Genomic DNA, 19,910 nt, shown 5'->3' with positions numbered 1-19,910 from the left:
ATGCAGAATTTCATTGCATTTGAACAAATCACATCTTGCCAAATCAGCTGCCGTAATCATGTTATTGGCCCCCTTCCCCTCAACTGTGACGGTCGGGAATGGTCTTGAGAGAATTCCTAAATTTGCCTTCCTTAAAAACAGCCTAGAGCTTTTTGGCACTGCTTTGTTTGTTGCAGTCGTGCATTCCAAGAGCCAACATCTATCACAAGTTTTGGACAAATTCTCACAATAATTCCCACATTGTGACTTACCTCAACATCATGAGCTTCTGCGAGGGAGGCACTGCATACCTAGCTAGGTACGATTGGGGGCAGGGGACCGCCGGCCCAGTGGGGACACCGGTGGTCCTCTGCTCCCAATCGTACCTAGCTAAGTATGCGGTGCCTCTCCAGTAGAAGCTCATGATGTTATGCATTGTATGGAACACATTGACAAAGACTCCGTTTTCCTACATGAGAAAATTTCTACATCTTCTTGTGTATCCGTCACTAGCCCTTGTTGGGATTATCCTTCTGAAACACAATGTGCAATTCTACATCTTTGATAGAGTCCCTTTAACAACGCCCTAGAGCTCTTGGTGCTGCCTCTAGTAGACAAAGAGTGTAGTCACACATTCCATACATACTTGCTGTACTTTTCAATGACGATTTGACATACATCTTGGCTTTCACTAGGGAAATTAACAAGGGAAAGTAAATCCATAATGATATTTGAGGCAAGGGTTGCTAAAACATGTTGATCATGTTCCTTTGTGATGCCTTCATTTATGGTGTGCACACCATAAACAATGGTCGACCAACTTCCCACGTTGGCACATTCAACGTTAAAAAACCAAACCTCAACGGGACAACCACTCTATTGAGCATCAGCTGATGCATAATGATTGATTGGACCTTCTGCCATGAATACTTCTGCGAAAGGTGATTGATTGACGTCCTATTGTGGCAAGTGCTTTCAATGTTACTGCTCAGGAGATCACTTCCCTAGGATGACTATTTCTTGTGTGACTTGGAATAAAAAGGGTCTTCTCTTTAATCTATACGTAAATAGGTTTTTCTTTTGCGATTATCTTTATAAATATTTAGATGTACAAGTGTGGGCTATTCAAGAGCATCACTTGGACATTGTTAGTTATTCTCCGCTACAATGTTGTTTTGGTACATACAGATATTTTCCAGTGTTGATGAATGGTGATCCTTTGGTAGGGTTTTATGTATCCACAATAAGATTGAAGGGTTGCCTTGTATTGTCACGTGTTTATGTTGTAAATCTTTTCGTGGAATTATCTCAACTCTTTGGATTTTGACTTGTCTTTTTTGCTTTGTGGAGATTTTAATATGGTTCTTGAGAACATCATTTCCTTCTGCTAAAGGAAAATTGTTTGGTCAGAATTTGGTGGTAAAGGGTCATTGGTTGATTTATAGTCTTTGGGTCCTTGGAGTCTTTAGTTCTGAGCCTCCTCAGCTAGACTTGACCAGATTTATGCTTCTCATGTTGCTGATTGACTTTCACAAAATCTTGTAGTTCAATTTTGGCATGCTTCCCATATTTTAGACCATTTTCTTATATCTTGTGCATCGTTCACGAACGTATTTTTGAAATTTGATACCTCATGAATATAAGAAACTAAGGATTTTTTATTTGATGAGGTTGAAATTGATTGAAACTATGAGAAATTTGACATTGATGCTTCAAAAAGAGAGTATTATGCCAGTTATCTTTAAGCTTGGGTTTCTTTTATTGCTAAATTCCATCATGCATATATTGTTTATGTACACTGTTTTGGAGCCTATTTTGGCTTGATTTTGACAGTTACCCGGACGTTTTTGAGATTCGATCTGAAAGAGCCTTTTCAGAAACTGTGGTGGCTCTACGTGAGTATTATTGAGTTAGGGTGTTCTCGGATGTATGTGACAACTTTTAGTTATACAGGTTGTTGGAGATCCCCCTACTCGTTGCCTCACCATACGATATGGATAGAGGTGTGTAGGTGCTTTTGATGCCTAGTTGGTAGTCTTTTGACAGTGAAATAATGAGCAATACATGCGATCTAATGCTTTGTTAGCACTCTTTTATGGTTTATGCATTGATTTTCTGATCTCCATATAAAGGAGACTGTCAATTTTTGCAAAAATTTCACCATAAATTGTTAGTCTCACTCTCTTGCATATGCTCTTGTCAGTAATGAATGGATCCTCTGAGAAAGAAGAATATTATATCAATAAATTTGGTGGCACAAAATTCTAAATAAAGAAACATCGTATGCTTGATGCCTTGGTAAATAAGGGCCGTGCAACGCCATTAACAGAGCACAGAGAGGATGTTTACATTGATCATCAACAGGAGGAGCTTGATGCTCGTGCTATGGAGACCATTTGTTTGCACCTTTGTGAGTCCATTTTCTTTACGACTATGGACAAGACTACTATTCATGGGAGTCATTATGTTGAACTTGGGATGGCAAGAGTACCTCCAAGAAGGTTTTTCTTTAAAAAAACCTCATGCACTTGAATATAAAAGAGGACAGCAGTGTCAGTTCACACTTAAATGAGTGAGTTCAACAACTTGTTTACACAAATTACATCTAAGCGACTCAATTTTGATGATGAAATAAAAGCTATTTTCTTGCTATGTTCTTTGCCTTCATCGTGGAACATGTTCAATCAGTAACTCCGCACCTCGCGATAAGCTTGCTTCAGTGATGTTATCAATGATTTGCTCGCGGAAGAGATTAGACATTATTCTTTTAACACCAATGGGCATGGCGATGCATATATAGCTTGCAAAGAGATTGTAGTCGTAGTCGCGTTCAGTCACATGATCGTAAGAATGCTCGTAGCAAGAGCCATGGATGTGACCTACAAAATGTAGAGTGCTATCATTGTCACAAGAAATACCATTTAAAGAAATATTGTTGCATTTTGCAACGTGAAAAAGGTAAATCCATTGTCAAGTTTGACCCTCCTGGTAGAGTGAAGATCGAGGAGCTCAATGTAGCTGAGTCTCCATCAGCTGAGGTTGTTCATGACATGCCGTAGCCATCAGCAGATGTCTTGATATTCATTGCTCGCTTGAGTTCAAATGAATTATTGACTCTTCATGAGTGTTATGCGGTGCAAAACTAGAGTATTGACTCAGTTTCCATTTCCATGTTACTCTCCATAGGGAATGGCTTTCCATCTAAGGCATGGGCATTGAAAGCTTGGCTCTCCACCCACCATATTTTCTTACCCAATCCCGACTTCACACTGGCCCATGGCCTCACATTACTCCCTCCTTGGAGAAGTATTTTTGTCCTCAAAAATAGAACTAGGAAATGAAATTTCCTTTAGAACACTAATGTTCTCCCAAGTGGCACCTTCTTCAAGTCGATCTTTCTACTTTTGACGATGCACATGATGACAAGTACGTAAATGATGATAGTCTAAAATGCATTTGGGTTCATGCAGTTCAGTTGGAGGTTCAATGAAATCAACCAAAATATATTGGTCAATGACATTGTCATCCCTATGTAAGCGTTTATGTAAACGACTTACATGAAAAACCGGATGAATACGAGAGTGCACATGTAAAGAAAGTTTATAAGCCATATGTTCAACTCGCTTGAGTATCTTAAAAGGCCCACAATATCTTGAGATAATTTAGGTGTTGGCCCAAGTTTCAAATTTTTTGAATGTTCCGACACGTGAAAATGCCTCTTTCTCTTCCATGAAAGTTACTTGTCGACGTTTCTCATCAGCGTACTTTTTGTATCTATCATATGCTTGTCGATATTTTGACAAGCAAGTTTCAATATATCATATGATCTTGGAGAAAATCCTTGACCTGCTAAAGGTTTTCAGTTGCCAACCCCACCGTAATTGGTGATCTAGGTTAAGAACTATACATAAGCATGAAAGGACTAAATCCAATCGTAACATGCTTTGCATTATTAATAATAAGCAAACTCTAAAATAGGGAGATAATCTTTCCAATTATATTTCTTTTTGCTAACATATGCTCTTAGCATATCTTCTAGCACCTGATTAACATGTTCAGTCTAACCATCAGTTTTTGGATGATCTGTAGTATTGATGTTGAATTGTGTGCCCAACCGTTTAAACACAACCCTCTAGAAATGAATGTTAAACTTGAGATCACAATCACTCATAATATTCTGGGAAATCTATATAGTCTATACAGATTGTCAAATAAATAATTTTGCTATAAGAGTTTTAATCGTGGACTTGATTGGAATAAATTTGCAAAGTTTAGTCAACTAATCTACTACCACTTTTACCAAGTCATGACTTCGGACAGTGGTTGGTAAACCCACACTAAAGCCATTGGGAATCTCCAAAGGATGTAAAATACCTCCTAATTTTAGGCACTTTACTTTATTAACTTGACATGTTTGGCAATACAAAACATAATCTTGAACGTACCCATGTAAAACTGTGCGCTCCTTGCCGCACTGTCGAAGCAAGGGACTTGCCTAACACTGTGTGCGAGCCATAGACGGCTTCAAGCACACAACTAGCTTAACTAGTAAGCTCAAAGAAAGCGGTGGTGTGTCACTCACCGCTCTACGCTTGCTTCGTGGAGGATTCCTCGCCGCGAAGTAAAAGGAGCCGCCGCTTCGCCACGCTCAACCGCTTCGCCGCCGCCGTGCCGTCGTCGCAATACTCAATTGCACACACTCTCTCTCTCTCTCTCTCTCACACACACACACACACAAGGAGGTGAAGAAGAAGAAGATGGAGATGGAGATGGAGCAAGAGCACTCTTCTATTGCACAAATGAGAGAATAAGTGAATTTTAGGTTTAGTTGGCTTTTATATGAGCTCACCCCATTCACACTTGGGCGCCCATCCTTAGCCAACTAATCCCTTGAATGTCCCAGTTAGAGTGCGCCTCTCATCGGCGATCACTCTTACCCTTTTCCTATTGGTCCGACAAGCCCGGTACCTGACTCTACCAAATACATAATACACGTCCGTCGTAGGTGATGGGGTGTCCGTGAGCCATGAGTAATACACGTCGGTCGTAGGTGATGGGGTGTCCATGAGCCGTGAGGGTTAACATGCCCCCCTTCCTGATGTAGATTCCGTCCTCGGAAGCTATTGAGTTGAAGCTCGTTCGTCGAGGTGGAAGAGCATTTGAGATGAATGTCCTTAACTTTCTTCAGTCACTGCAAAATCAAACAACATTGGCACAGTAATTGCATTCTCATAAGTGATTAAAAAGCATATGCAGTTTTAGGTAGACAAATTGATTGGTAAAAGAATTTCAAACAGTTTGTCAGCAATGAACATTAAATTGCAATGTAATCAAATGCATAAACAGATGTAAAGGTAAAAAATTAAACAAGTCTGGGGTCACTAATTTGACGGTCGAAAGGCACTAGAGATCGAATATTAATACCATGGGTAAGCTTCTTAATTTTTTGTGGTCAATTAAGCTGTTTAATCGCGAGAGCCAAGTATTCATGTTCGAGGGCTGACTAGAGGCTATATCTAGAAGACCTTGTAGTTAAGCTACCATAAAAGGAATTTCTCATGAAATCATCGCCTGACTGATTACTTTTTCTTTGACCCCCCAAATTCTTTTCACAGTGATTCCATTTTGATGCGTGTGCTTATTTTGTATGCCTTGGGGTTTTTGCTTTTCAAGAAAAAGCGCCCATACTAGGAACCTCTAGGGCTCTAGTACCATAGGCGATACATGTGAGTGAAGTACCCAATCAAGCTGAGATTTCTCTTCCAGCTTAAGATTTTACAATGTGGCACTTTGATTTTTTGTTTGTTCATTTTCATCATTTTAATTTTGTAACTTTGGGGGGTCATATAACATTGATACACCTCCCCAGGCTCATCACACTAGTAAACTCCCTTTATAATACTTAAGCTAAAGGTCAATAGGGTCAAGCCCACTAGAAAGCCCTAGTACATTTCACACAATGCTGCCTAAATCGGATTAAGAACCTAAGTAACCATTAATTATTAGGAAGGCATTCCCCATGGTATTAAGAGAAGATCTCTAACACCTAACCTGGTCAAACTAGCTTAGTTGGACTTGCTTGATATTTAAACCTAGACAAGGGATTATGACAAAAAAGACATTGAATTAAATGTTTGATACTAAGCAAATGTGCTGGATATTATGCTACCAATCACAATCAAAGCAGACAATCATAGATGCAAAAAAGATAAGGGAAAATGCTAATGGACAAGAAACACCTGTTTGTGTTGATGGTGGCGCTTGATCTGAAGTGAACGAGAGAAAGGTTCCATGAAGGTCCAAATCCTATCAATAGCAACACGCTCATGTACACACTAGGAAACAAAAGGAATACCTCCAGGAGGCACATTAGTGGGAAAAGGTACCAACACTTATTGAACACAACAAAAAACATAAGGAACCCTAACCTAATTAGTTGCACTCCCCCTAGAGAGTCAAGGGAATAGGATATTGTAGAGGTTGGGGGGAAACCCTAAGGCTAAACCCCTATCCTCGTCGTCGAGATAAACAAAGTCATCATCCATGAGACCATATGTGCCATCTGTGTAGTCCTGTAAATTTTCTTCTTCATCATAGGTGCCCATGTTTACTAAGAAGGTCACTAGACGCCTATAGTCATCTTGCTCTCTACTAAGTATGGATCAGACGTGGTCAAGAGACGTACCAACCATTCTAACTCCTCAAAATTCCTCTCACATGCTAGCGTACCTATCAAATCCCATTCACATGCAAGCACTGGAAAGACCATGTGAAATATTTGTGAAAAGTAACGAGGGTACCTCTCACCCAAGGCAGGAGTGGATGACTCTAGCGTACTAGCCATATCTGTATACGCAAATAGATGATGGTTAGAGTGAAAATATTACAAGGGTCGTGTTCTTGTGCATAATTTGTTTTTATGATTTTGTGTTATGGCTCTTGCTCTTTTACTTTTTTATCTTGTTATAAGGCTTTATATATACATTCCCTAAGATTGGAGATTAAGAGGTCAGGGAGAAAGGTTGAGAGGGAAGCAAGTGAATAATGGATGTCAACAAACACTCCCCCCTCCCTTGGGTAGATCATACCGTTTGAAATGATGTCGTCACCCTTTGAAACCAATTGTTCCAGTTGGTAATAGGTGAGGATTTTTGCCAGTAGTTTTCTATTACCCTAGTTGCCTCGTCAAGTTGCAAGGGTGGTAAGGTACTCTCCCAGGATCGAACTTGAAGTGGTTCATCAGGTGATTCTTGAACATTGGGAGGTGTGGATTCTTTTGTAGCTTCATGGAGGTCCACTACTATAGATGGAGGCTGTGTAGAAGCTTTTACCTCTATGGATGTATTACATGATGAGCTAGAAGCTTCATGGAACTCCTCCCTTCCTGAGCTAGGTGGAATAAATTGGTTTTGCCTTGGAGCCCAAACTAGCTTTGGACTAGGTGTGTAGCATTCTGTGATCTTTCCCTTCCCACGGTCTGCCATTGGCTTTAGCGTTACACTGTTTGACTCATATGGGTTTGTTGTCGATAGGGAAGGATACATTTTACGTTTAGGTACCCAAATTTGCTCATTTCCATCATAGTAGCCTTGGGCTTCTAATAGTTGTTTTGGAATCCATCGTGATTTGGTCTTGACTCTCCTAGAGCGCGCTCTTGGTTCTCCAGGGAAATTTTTTCTTGAAATGGATGGGAGGGTTGAGGTAGTTGGAAGTAAGGCCTTGGGGACCCATTGATATGTACTCTTAGGTCGTGCAGGTTGAGTACTTGCAATATTACTGCTTGCTGCAACTACAAGTGTTGAAGTTCTAGGTTCATGGGTAGCCGGCAAAGACGAGTTAACCACCTTGGCTTGTGAATGTTGGCTATCCTTCAACTTTGCTAGAGTTTGCAACGTAGGTGACTTTGCTTGAATGATAGGGGTAAGAGTCGGTGGTCGCGTCGTGACACTACCAGTATCCCAATCAATAGTGCATTTGGTTGCCAACATCCACGTGCGTCCCAGGTTTACGTTGCCTTCCATAGCTCCCGCGGGCATGACTAGAAACCTCTGCACTATGCTTCCATTGTCATAGACAACAGGGGTCTGAAGGACTCCAAGAATAGCAGTTTTCTTTTTATTAATGCCCTTGACTTGCATCGTACTCGGGGATAGGGTCGGTTTCCCTAATTGACACCAAACTCCATAGGATAACAAATTGTGTTTAGCTCCCGTATCTAATAAAGCATTGTATAGTACTTTCCCATAGGGGCTATTTAGCTCAATTGGGTATTGTAGGGGTGGCTCAGATTCTAATGAGTCGTCATCTGTGTCCTCGAAAAATGCTTGCGTGATTCCCAGATTAGCCTCTCGTTGGCGTCTAAGACGTTGTTGTCGTTCTCGAGCCTCAACTCTTGCTTGGATTTTTTTAAGCTCTGCTTGTTCCTTGGCAGCCTTCTTTTGATGGATGGCTTGCAACTCTTCCTGGCTTAGAGGATCATAATATCTTTTGAATTTACTCCCATTAAGGAATCCAATGGTTTCAACTCCATCTAGAGTCTCCACACGAATGGTACCTTGCGGGGTAATTTCACACACTCGATATGGTCCCTTACCAGCGTATTTCAATTTCTTCTTTTCATTACGTACCCCGTACATAAGAACTTTATCACCAACCTTGATGTCTTTATCCTTTAAATGGCTATCAAACCACTTCTTTCTCCTATCCTTCTCCACTAGAGCATTTCGCCCAGCTAATTGCCTCTCTTCATCTAGCCTTTCCAGGATATATAATCGCTCCACTAAGGGGTTACCATCCCAACCTTCTTGAGAAGCTACTCGAAGACTAGGAATGACAAACTCCCATGGCATAACTGCTTCTTGGCCATACACCATCTTAAACGGTGTGCAATTAATAGCAACTTTATACGCAGTACGATAAGCCCATAAAGCTGATGTAAGCTTTAGGTCCCAATCAGTGCGATGAGCCTCAACTGTCTTTGTCAAAATGGAGATGAGAGTTTTGTGGTCTTAGCTTGGCCATTTGCTTGGGGATAATAGGGTGTAGACTTGTGGTGAGATATCATGAAGTTTGATGTGAGTTCTTTTATTACTTCATTTATAAAATGAGTTCCATTGTCACTCACAAGTTCAAAGGGGCATCCAAAACGTGTGATAATGTTCTCAAAGAGGAACTTAGCTGTTGTTTTTGCATCCGCCTTTCGTGTTGCTTTTGCTTCAGCCCATTTGGTTACATAGTCGGTAGCCACAATGATATATCGTGATTGCGTGTTACGTGCAGCCGGACTAATTGGTCCTACAAAGTCTAAGCCCCACTTTTCAAATGGTTGGGTTACCTTGATGGGATGTAGAGGCATCCTATCACTTCTTTGTGGCTTCTTGAAGCGTTGGCATTCATCACATCCCTTTGCAAAAAGTGATGCATCCTTAAACAGAGTGGGCCACCAATAGCCTGACTGTAAGATCTTTCGGGCAGTCAACTTTCCTGAAAAGTGACCACCAGCTACGCCCATGTGTGCCTCTTGTAGAATATATAAATACTCATCCTCGCAGGCACAACGTCTAAGAACATCATCTTTTCCTCTCTTATAGAGAGTTCCCGCCAGTAAGCAATAGGGTTCGCATTCCTTGATTAATTTTTGAGCTATATCTTTTCGCAGCTCTTTGGGTGGAAAACCATTAACTAAGAAGTTAACAATCTTTTCACTCCATTCAGGCATTGTCTCAACAATGAACAAAGGAGTATCAGGCAATTAATCATCAACCCCCGTAGGAGCTTCGCCATTAGGGATACGAGATAAATGATCCGCCATGACATATTTTCTCCCAGGCCTCACAACAACGGTGAAGTCAAACTCAAGAAGAATTAACAACCATTGTGTAATTCGACCTGTGGAACACGGCTTTTTTACCAAATATAGCAATGCTTGATGATCCACATAAAACACAAACTTGGTAGCAAGAAGGTAATAGCGAAATTTCTTTACTGCGTAAATCATAGCTAGACCTTCACGCTCTGTAGTAGTGTAGTTCATCTTGACATCATTTAATTGGCGACTTGCAAAGCTAATAGTGTAGTCCAATTTATGTTCTCCTGGTTGAGTTAGAGCACACCCAATAGCAAAGTTTGATGCATCAATATGCACATGAAAAGGTACATTCCAATCAGGTGTTCGCAGGATTGGAGCACTTGTTAGGGCCTTCTTTAATAACTCATAAGATTGATGACATTCTTCTGTCCAGTGAAACTCGATAAGAAGCTTGTACAATGGACGCGCTATCTCGGCAAAGTTTAAAATAAACCTTCGATAATAACCAACATGGCCCATAAAGCTTTGAACTCCTCTATAGTTCGTAGGTGGTGGCAAATCGGCAATGGCTTTAATCTTACTCTCATCTGTGGATATCCCGTTCTTGGACACTATATGCCCTAGAATGACTCCATGCTTAACCCAAAATTGGCATTTGAAAGGGTTCAATGAGATGCGATAAAATTTGCACCTTTCAAATATTTTTCGTAGATATAACAAATGCTTCTCCCAAGAAGAATAAACACAAAGGTCGTCTAGGAAAGATTCACAAAACTCCCTTAGAAATTCTTTAAATGCAAGTTTATTAATCGTTGGAATGTAGCAGGGACATTTGTTAAGCCAAAAGCCATAACACGAAATGCAAACACTCCAAACTCTGTGATAAAAGCAGTTTTAGCTTGGTCGTCTAATGCAATTGTGATTTGATTGTAACCAGAGTACCCATCTAAAAAGCTATAAGCTTGCTTGCCCGCAACTCTTTCAAGCACATGTTCTGAATATGGCAAGGGATAATGATCTCTCCTAGTGGCTACATTAACTTTCTTGAGGTCCACGCACACTCTTAGTTTCCCATTCTTTTTTGGCACAATGACTATTGGAGAAACCCATTCTGAATGCTCAATAGGGTATATGAATCCACATTGGATAAGTTTTTCAATCTCCTCTTGTACAATTTTGGCGTACTTAGGATTCATTGGATAGGGTCGTTGCTGGACGGGTTTAGCAGTGTTGATCATGGGAATTGTATGTTGCACCACAGAAGGTGGAACGCCCTTCATGTCATGATATGTCCAAGCAAAGATATCCTTGTATTCCTTGAGGAGCTCCTTAAGTACAGCCTCTTCAGTTTCGGTAAGGTCTTGAGCAATAAAGACTGGTTTAGACTCCTCACCTGGTTCTGCTAATTCTATCTCTTTAACTACCGCTAGACCATCATAGACTCCCCTGCTTCCATTGGTAGGTATTCGTTGGGCTTTGGCATACACAACCTTTCGCTCCCCCGTGGTATAAGATTTAAAATGTTCAGGAGCCGTATGTAAGTCAGCAGGCTCTTGTCCTGACAGAGACCTTTCTTTTAGTTCTGCCTCCTTTTGTTGTTGAGCTAACTCTCGGTTTTGACGTCTTCTTATAGTTCGACTCAATTTCGGCTCTGTAACCTCCAATTGAGCGAGGTCAATGGGTCGCGGGCTGCACCACATGACACTCTGGAGATGTTCACCCCAATTGTCTACTAGCTTTCGATGAGCATCACATGCCCCTAGATAGCTAAGCCATTCTGCAGTAGATCTTTCCTTGTTTATCCTAGCTCTCACATTTGCTCGATATCGTCGTCTCTTATATGACCTTTGTTTCTTGTTAAGGTTTTGATTTTGGTAAATGTTTGAACTCGACTCGCCTGATAGGTCTTCGCTTGTATCTTCTTCACTCTCATATAAATTACCATAGACGGTCGTACTAGGCCTTGAGTGTTCAATTTCTATACTTGGTTCACTCGATGTTTCCTCAGGTTCTGAATCCATTTCTCCCTGAGATTCCGTTTCTGATGTGTATTGGCCTGAAGCCTTTGAGGAATCATCGATTTCACTCTCAGGTAGGTGTGCCTCTTTCTTATCATCGGATGTTACATGCGCTACACCTAACATGTTTACTGGTGTAATGTGTGGTATCTCTTCTCCATCTGGTGTTACCCAAGTTGTTCCTCTAGCTCCCCATGTATCTATAGTTGCCGCTAGGTGCACCCAATCGACATTGTCTGACTCGCCATTCCGGGTAGGATATCCATATAAGGAGAGTTCTCCCCAATATCCGTGTCTTCGTTACATGTGTAACAATACTGTAATGGAGCTGAGTGAATTGTTGTGTCTGATCGATTATCAATGATGAATTTATTTCCTAGAGGATGCGTTCGACCACTTAAAAGATCAACTCGAATGACAGAGTCTTGGAACTGTAAGTAGACGTGGTTTTTGGACCAGTCATGCACCATTTTTTCTTCCCTCATGAATGGACGCCCTAAGATCATCTCAAATGACATAGGATGCTTGGAAAAATCCATAACAATGAAAGTCTGCCTTACCTTGTGTCCCAAGACCTTGATCCTGAGATCCTTTAGCATTCCAATAGGCGTAACAATAGATCCATTAGCCATTTTTACCACTACGCTTGTGGCTTCAAGGTGAGGTCTCCCCATAGACTCCCAACAACTCTTTGTCACCATGCTGACTCCTGCACCACCGTCAAAGACCCCCTTTACAGTTAATCTTTTAGTAGTGATTTGTAGGGTAGCATTAGATTCATCACCTTCAAAGTATTGCCCCAACTTGTTAACGGGTATTTCAATTACAGATTCATGTCCCGCTAGGTCAGATGGTGGTGCTAAATGTTCCTCATCATTCATTACCGAGTCAGGTTTGTTCATATGTGCAAACTGTGGTAATCCGGCTTGTAATTCTCCATTGAGAAGCGCTCGCAGTGCTAGGAATAATTCTGGATCTCCGTATAACTTAGATATGATAGTCGTACGTGTTTCTGAGGACATGAAATCCATCAGCTTGGCAACATTTAATGGCATCTTGTGGGACGTAGGACCCTGACAAGAGAATGGTGAAGATGGAATCTCCACTTCCTCAAGGGGGTCGGGCATTCCCTCATTGAACATTCTCTCTAGTAGGAAAGGTGTGTGTCCACTTTCAGATGTCCTACCCTCACTCTCTTCCCGAATGATACTGGGTATAGCTAACGGCCTGTAGTTCTTGTGAGGTTGAACTTGTGTGGGAAACACTGTGTTCGACATCTAAATATGTTTGGGTTCAGGTTCTAATTTTCGTTGAGTTTCTTCCACCAAACCCCTCAGTTGTTGGACTCGTTCAATTTCCACTGTTGGGTTTGGATAGGTTCCAATCTTTCTCTTGCAATCCTCATTTTTTGTCTCTCGTGGCTTATCTTGGGGGTTCGCAACTGGGTGGTTTAACTTTGAATACTCTTTTGGTGTTCGTCGTAATTCCCTCTCGTGATCCTCCTCATTGGCTTTTTCCTTTGTAGTAACAGTTTTGGTCTCCGTGGTCTCTATCGAATCTGAGTCATCCTCAGGGTCATTCATATACACGGGATCCTCTCCTGTCCCTATGTTAGTCTTTGAACTAGGTTTTGAGCTAGAAGCATTAAGGGATTTCTTTCTTCGTGTTTTCTTCTTTCTCGCTCGGCCAATGGATGCAGCATCTCTCTTCGAGGATGTAATTTTGCTTTTGGAGCATCGACCGTGCGAGTGCATTCACTGGTGATATGTTTATAGTTGGTGGTGTCCCATCAACAATCTCTATTATGTTCAATGGTGTGATTTTTGGTGCATTTGGATTGTTAGGACACTGTGCGATCAAATGATCTATGCCACAACGATTACAAGTGAGTATTGGCATTGCCAATGCACTCCCTTGACTTGTTTGCATTAGTGCGGCATTCTTTTGCATTCTAATGGGGCACTCAGCTACTCGATGTGGTCCACCACATTCGTAGCACTGAAGAGGTGGTCTCCGGGAAAAACTATTAATGTTTTGGCCTCTTGTTGCTAGCGCAGTAGCTTGATATACCAGTTTGATTTGTCCCCAATGGTCTTCCATATAGTACATGGGACACTCCTCAAGCATGTCGACTCCATAGGTGATACTAGAGTCTATGTCCTCTTCGCAATCTACATAAGTACTAGATGACTCGCAACCTATTTGGTTCATAGGTGTAACTCTTGGATAAGGGGGTTGCGGTCCTAGCACTGGAGGTGGCAACGGTGTGGTTTGGACCACATTTTGGGTTCTAGGGACCATGTGCTGTAATGGCAACTGTTGCTCCATGGGTGGGGTAAGCATCAATGCAGGAACTCGAGGTGAATCTGCCCAAGCTATAGGCGGTCTATTTTCCATGATGTGTTTAAGCATTAGGCAATCCTTCGCTTGATGGCCATACCTACCACACGCGTTACAAGTCCCGTTAAACTTTACTCTGAAAGTAGGGCATTCACTCGTAGTATGTGGGCCCAAGCAAATTGAGCACCATTGTTGCTCCCTTCTTGGATACATATGAGTGTTTTGTGGAGCACGATTACCCCTAAGGCTTTCTTGGATGGCCTTGGTGAGATCTGCCAAAGTCATCTCAGATATTGTTTGCTCTTTCACGATTGGCTTTATCTTCATTGGCTCATGCCCTGACGCTTGCGAGCTACTAGACTTTGGCTCGGCAGACACTCTTTCTCCTGCAATCATTAAATTAGCCTCCAATTGGATTGCATTCATGGTGACTGATTCCCAAGTAGTGATACCTCTAATGACTAGGCCATTATAGATACTTTCATGTCGTAGTCCCCTAATGAATCTATCGAGCAATTGGTTGTTGTTGAATCGCTCGTTTGGATTGCATCAAGAATTCAAATTCTTTAGGCAACTAATGAAGTCTCTCACGGATTCACCTTCTTCTCGTTGGGCTTTCTGGAGCTGAGAGGATACACCCCAAAGTACTCCCTCTCGTATGTGCTCTTTCAAGAACAATATCCTAAGAGTAGAGTAGATCGTTTTCTCTTCTACTCTTAAGGTTCTATACCAATCTCCAGCCTTTCTGCTTAGGGTCAAACTCAAAGCCTTACACTTATGTAGCTCATTGTGCTCTTCCAAGGAATCGCACACATGTTCAAAGACTTCCATATGCTTTCTAGCATCTCCGTCTCCACTCAATTCCTGTGTGAGCTTAGCTACTTGAACTGCCTTGCTCCTAGGCTCTCTATCAGGCGCACTACGCATGTTTTCCGCAATAGAGCGACCGATAGTTTGAGCAAATGCTGCCAAATCTCCTATTTGAGTAGGTATAATGGGTGTATGTGCTCCTGGAACCACATGTGAGATGGGAGTTGGCCTTGGCCTTGGCATACGCGCGGCTCTTGGGTCCCATATTTCGTATGGTGGTGTACCAGACGGTGGTCCAAAGTTTACAGGCATGGCCCTAGGCATAGGGGGTGCCTGATATGGCATGTTATTATTAAATGGCATGGCTCCACTTGTATAAGAGCTTGGATAATGCCATTGTGGATTGTAAGCTCTTGGAATAATCGGAGGTGTAGGAGCTACATGAGGCTGAGGTACGACAGGTGCACATGATTCATACATACATGTAGGTATAGTTGGGGGCACTTTCCTACTAGGCATCGGCGCAGTATTAACAAATGAACTCCATGGTGTACTTCTTGTCATGCTCACCACTGGGATATGCATGGTAGTCGTAGTGTCATTAAGAGAAAGATGAGCTAGATCTGGGAAGGTAAAGCTGCCACTTGTGGGCTCAGATTGTACTAAGGCTCCTGGCGAAACAACATATGGAGGATCAATGGGGCTCAATGAGGGAGTCTCCATTTGTGATAGGGTTGGTTGGTTGGCCTTTCCCGTATCCAAGAATCTCATTAAGCCTGTTGAAGGCATGTTGATCCCTGTGTTCTGTCTTTCTAACTCGACAATCCTATGGAGGACATCACAGACTTTCTGTTGTTGCTCATCTATGCTAGTAGCACCCGATGTGGATTGTAGAACATCTAACCAACCCACATGATAGGTTTGTCCTGTGTACCGATCAGTTAAAGCTTCCGCTTGTAGGTCATACTCCCAATTTTCGTTTAGGAATATCCCATCTAGGCTTGGCGTGCTGGAGGTTTCCCTCAAGGTGGAAGCATTATTGCTCCCCATCGCTTGCCCCTCCGTGACTGCTACCTTGGGAGCACTCGATTGCTCGGCTGACATGATTGTTGTCATAGGAGCCTTTGCTTTCAGGGCTCGACTTTGTTCTAGCCTTCGTAGGTTCTCAATTTCCCTCTCCCTTGTTGCTTGCATATAGCGTTCGATCTCTTGCACTTCGGCAAGACTCCTACCATCGGGTAGTAGAACCTCAGAGGGAGATAGTCCTAAAGGATCAGGAGGTGCAGTGGATGGAACATTCACATGCACACTCTCAAGAAGCATAGGGTCTATTTTAGGCATGAATGACGAATTTACTTCCCCACTCCCTTCATTTATTTCATTAACCGCATGTTCGGAGCGAGTAGCTCTACTAAGGGTCTCTTTTAAGCGGCTAAACACGCTGGACCCGGGCCGTGGGCCCATGGCATGCATGTCTTGACTTGAACTATCAGGGTTTGGTGTAGGATACCCCTCCATGACTTCGTAGTCAGAGGAAGAATCACTAGACGCGATATGAGGATCTTGGTTCGCGCTACCTTGAGTCCCGGCCGAAGGTCCAGAACCTAGGGTGGAGGAATAATGGGTGCCCGCGTAAATGGAGGCACTACCAATATGCTCGTGCTCTAACACTCGTCCAGAGCGTAGGTACATGTGACCTCCACACTCTAAACGCGTTGGTGAGTGCCTGTGAAGGCCGCTCACTTAGTTTTTTTTTTTTTTTTTTTAATAACCCATGTTTTTCGTTATCCTTGGTTATTTTTTGTAACCAAGCCACAAAATATGGCGTGTAATAGCTCAAGACGAGCGTTTTGGCTAAAGGAACGTGCCGTACTTTACAGCTCCCTATTCGGCTACGTGAAGCCCTCGAAATCCTAAAAATAGTCTTTATAGTCCTCGAAATCCTAAAAATAGTTTTTAAATATAAAAAGGTGTATAAACTATATTTTAAAACTGAGGACTGAGGTCTGGGTTTGAGCTTGGGCTTGGGGAATGATCCCCAACCCGATCCTTCTTTTAATTTTATTTTATTTTTTAAGATTTTTTTTTTGAAAAAGTTGTCGCGGCCGCGCCGCGCACGCGCACGCGCGCACACACACACACTTAACCTACACCTAACTTATCTACTTACAGCTAATAGAGATACTGCCACACACACTCTAACACTGTTTACACAGTACTACAGTAGCTAACAGATCTACAAAACTAACCTTACAGAACTAACATTGAACCTTACAGAACTAACATTCCATAGCTAGTACCTTAATTCTAACTATACATTGAAAAAAAATTGTAACTCCTTCTTTACAGAAAACAAAAAAGACAGTACAGTGTAACAAAAATCTTCTCCACACAACCACACACCTTCCTTCTTCACAAATCCTTCTCCACACAACCACACACCTTCCTTTTTCACAAATCCTTCAATTGAAATTGCATCACAAGAAAGCGTAAGGTGCTTAACCGAGCTTAGTGTAGGGCATTTCCCAGGCAACGGCGCCAAAAATGTGCGCTCCTTGCCGCACTGTCGAAGCAAGGGACTTTCCTAACACTGTGTGCGAGCCACAGACGGCTCCAAGCACACAACTAGCTTAACTAGTAAGCTCAAAGAAAGCGATGGTGTGTCACTCACCGCTCTACGCTTGCTTCGTGGAGGATTCCTCGCCGCGAAGAAGAAGGAGCCGCCGCTTCGCCGCTTCGCCGCCGCCGTGCCGTCGTCGCAATGCTTGATCACACACACACACTCTCTCTCTCTCTCTCACATACACACACACACAAGGAGGTGAAGAAGAAGAAGATGGAGATGGAGATGGAACAACAGCACTCTTCTATTGCACAAATGAGAGAATAAGTGAATTTTAGGTTTAGTTGGCTTTTATATGAGCTCACCCCATTCACACTTGGGCGCCCATGCTTAGCCAACTAATCCCTTGAATGTCCCAGTTAGAGTGCGCCTCTCATCGGTGATCACTCTTACCCTTTTCCTATTGGTCCAACAAGCCCAGTACCTGACTCTACCAAATACATAATACACGTCCATCGTAGGTGATGGGGTGTCCGTGAGCCGTGAGGGTTAACAAAAACCGACCAGTAAAACAGTAAAATTGTCATCGAACAAATGCATAAGTTTTCTTTATGTCGGGGTACTTTGTGCTACGACTATCATGACATTCATAAAGAATTAGGCGTCAAATGTCTATGTGCATCGGTACACAAACTCTCCCCTTGCGGAGTAAGTATCCATCATCTATTAAAAATTCTTCCATCTCTGCAGTTCATCACTTGAAAGAGGAGAACTTGGGTGTGGAGAAAATAGACACACTTCCACTGTTCGAGTGAGAAGGATCCCTTATTTTGACATGGCTCCACACCTTGGAGCACGTTTCATCATGCTCTTATTTTCTCATACTCCACACCTTGGAGTATGCTTTATCATGTTCATATTTGTAAAGATCCCAAAAACTCACTTCAAAGCTCTCTAAAGAGAAGAGAGTTAATCTCAAGCAAACGATTGAGAGCATTAATTACCACATTGTATTGTCCCTTACGATACCGGAGCTTTTCATCATACTTCTGAAGTATCTTAGCCCTCCTAGACTTTCAACCCTTTTAATCAATTTGTTGTGTAAATCATTTTATAGTCTCATGGTCAAACACAATTTCAAATTGAGCCCCATACAAATAGTGTTGCCACATTTTTCAAAGAACACTACTGCGTAGAGTTCTCTTTCATAAGCAGAATAATTCTATTATGCATAATAATTTTTTTTGTTTTCGAATGCAATTGGCCGTCCCTGTTGCAGAAGGACCACTCCAATAGCATGATTACTAGCATTCGTTTTTGTGAGCACGCTAGGTGCATAAGCGGTGCACAGTGCGAGGGAGGAGAAGAGCAAAAGATACATTGTATGGGTGGAGCTACTCACCACAATGTGTAAGAGAGCCCCTTATGTTTCTATCTAGAAAAATATAAGGTGTGCGTACGAATGATGGACGACCAAACGTCTTTGGCGCATCCAACCGAGGTAAGAGACACACCACCTTTACCCCAACAATCTCCCACTAAAAGGCAAAGGTGTCAATACATGGTACTACTATAGGACCTAGTAGTATGTACATGAGGTATAGAAAGGAATCTTGTCTCAACCTATACCCACTGGCTCTCTCAAAATCAATGCATGCCATTGTATAGGCTCTAAATGTGTGCGAAAATGTATGGTCCTGTTAGAATCGGCATGCATATCCTACAAGTATCTTGTAATGACCTGCACTACTTCATGATGCATCATGTTAGTGTCAATCATCGCTCAACTGACAATCCCAACTCAAAATGCTCCCACTACAGCTGCTAAATCGAGTCTAGACACTAAGCGTTCGTATATAAGAGTCTCAAAGGCGGATGAAAATGCATAATCTCTGCCAGAATATCCGTGCCAATTGCATCAATGTTGCACGCAGTGACCTCTACCAATTGATCCTTGGAAGGTATCTCAAAACTCACTACATCACCACCACAACTAGTCACGTATGAACACGTCAATTCAACACCAGGGTTTTTCATTCATCATACATAGGGACAAGATCCACATGTCCTGGCATCACCATATCAACCTCTAGCATGAGCATGGTAGTCATCACTCATTCATCATACATAGGGACAAGATCCACATGTCCTGGAATCACCATATTAACCTCTAGCATGAGCATGTAAAAAAACTCCATGCTCATCTCCATTGTAGGAGGCATGTCTATTCTAAGAGGATCAAGCTACTATGCCTCGCTAGAGCATGGCCACTCTAACTTTGTAGCAACAGGCACGTCATGCACAATAATCTAGAGATTCACAAAAGAGACTTGTCTTGTCTCTCACTGACATGTCTGCAACACAATCAAGACTATGTCGTCTCGTATCTCAG

The sequence above is a fragment of the Adiantum capillus-veneris genome, chromosome 5 (genome assembly GCF_014529385.1).
Source record: "Adiantum capillus-veneris isolate H3 chromosome 5, ASM1452938v2, whole genome shotgun sequence".
In the NCBI taxonomy this organism is placed as follows: Eukaryota; Viridiplantae; Streptophyta; class Polypodiopsida; order Polypodiales; family Pteridaceae; genus Adiantum; species Adiantum capillus-veneris.
The sequence above is the reverse complement of the archived record's forward strand: the minus strand, read 5'-3'. Positions refer to the sequence as shown.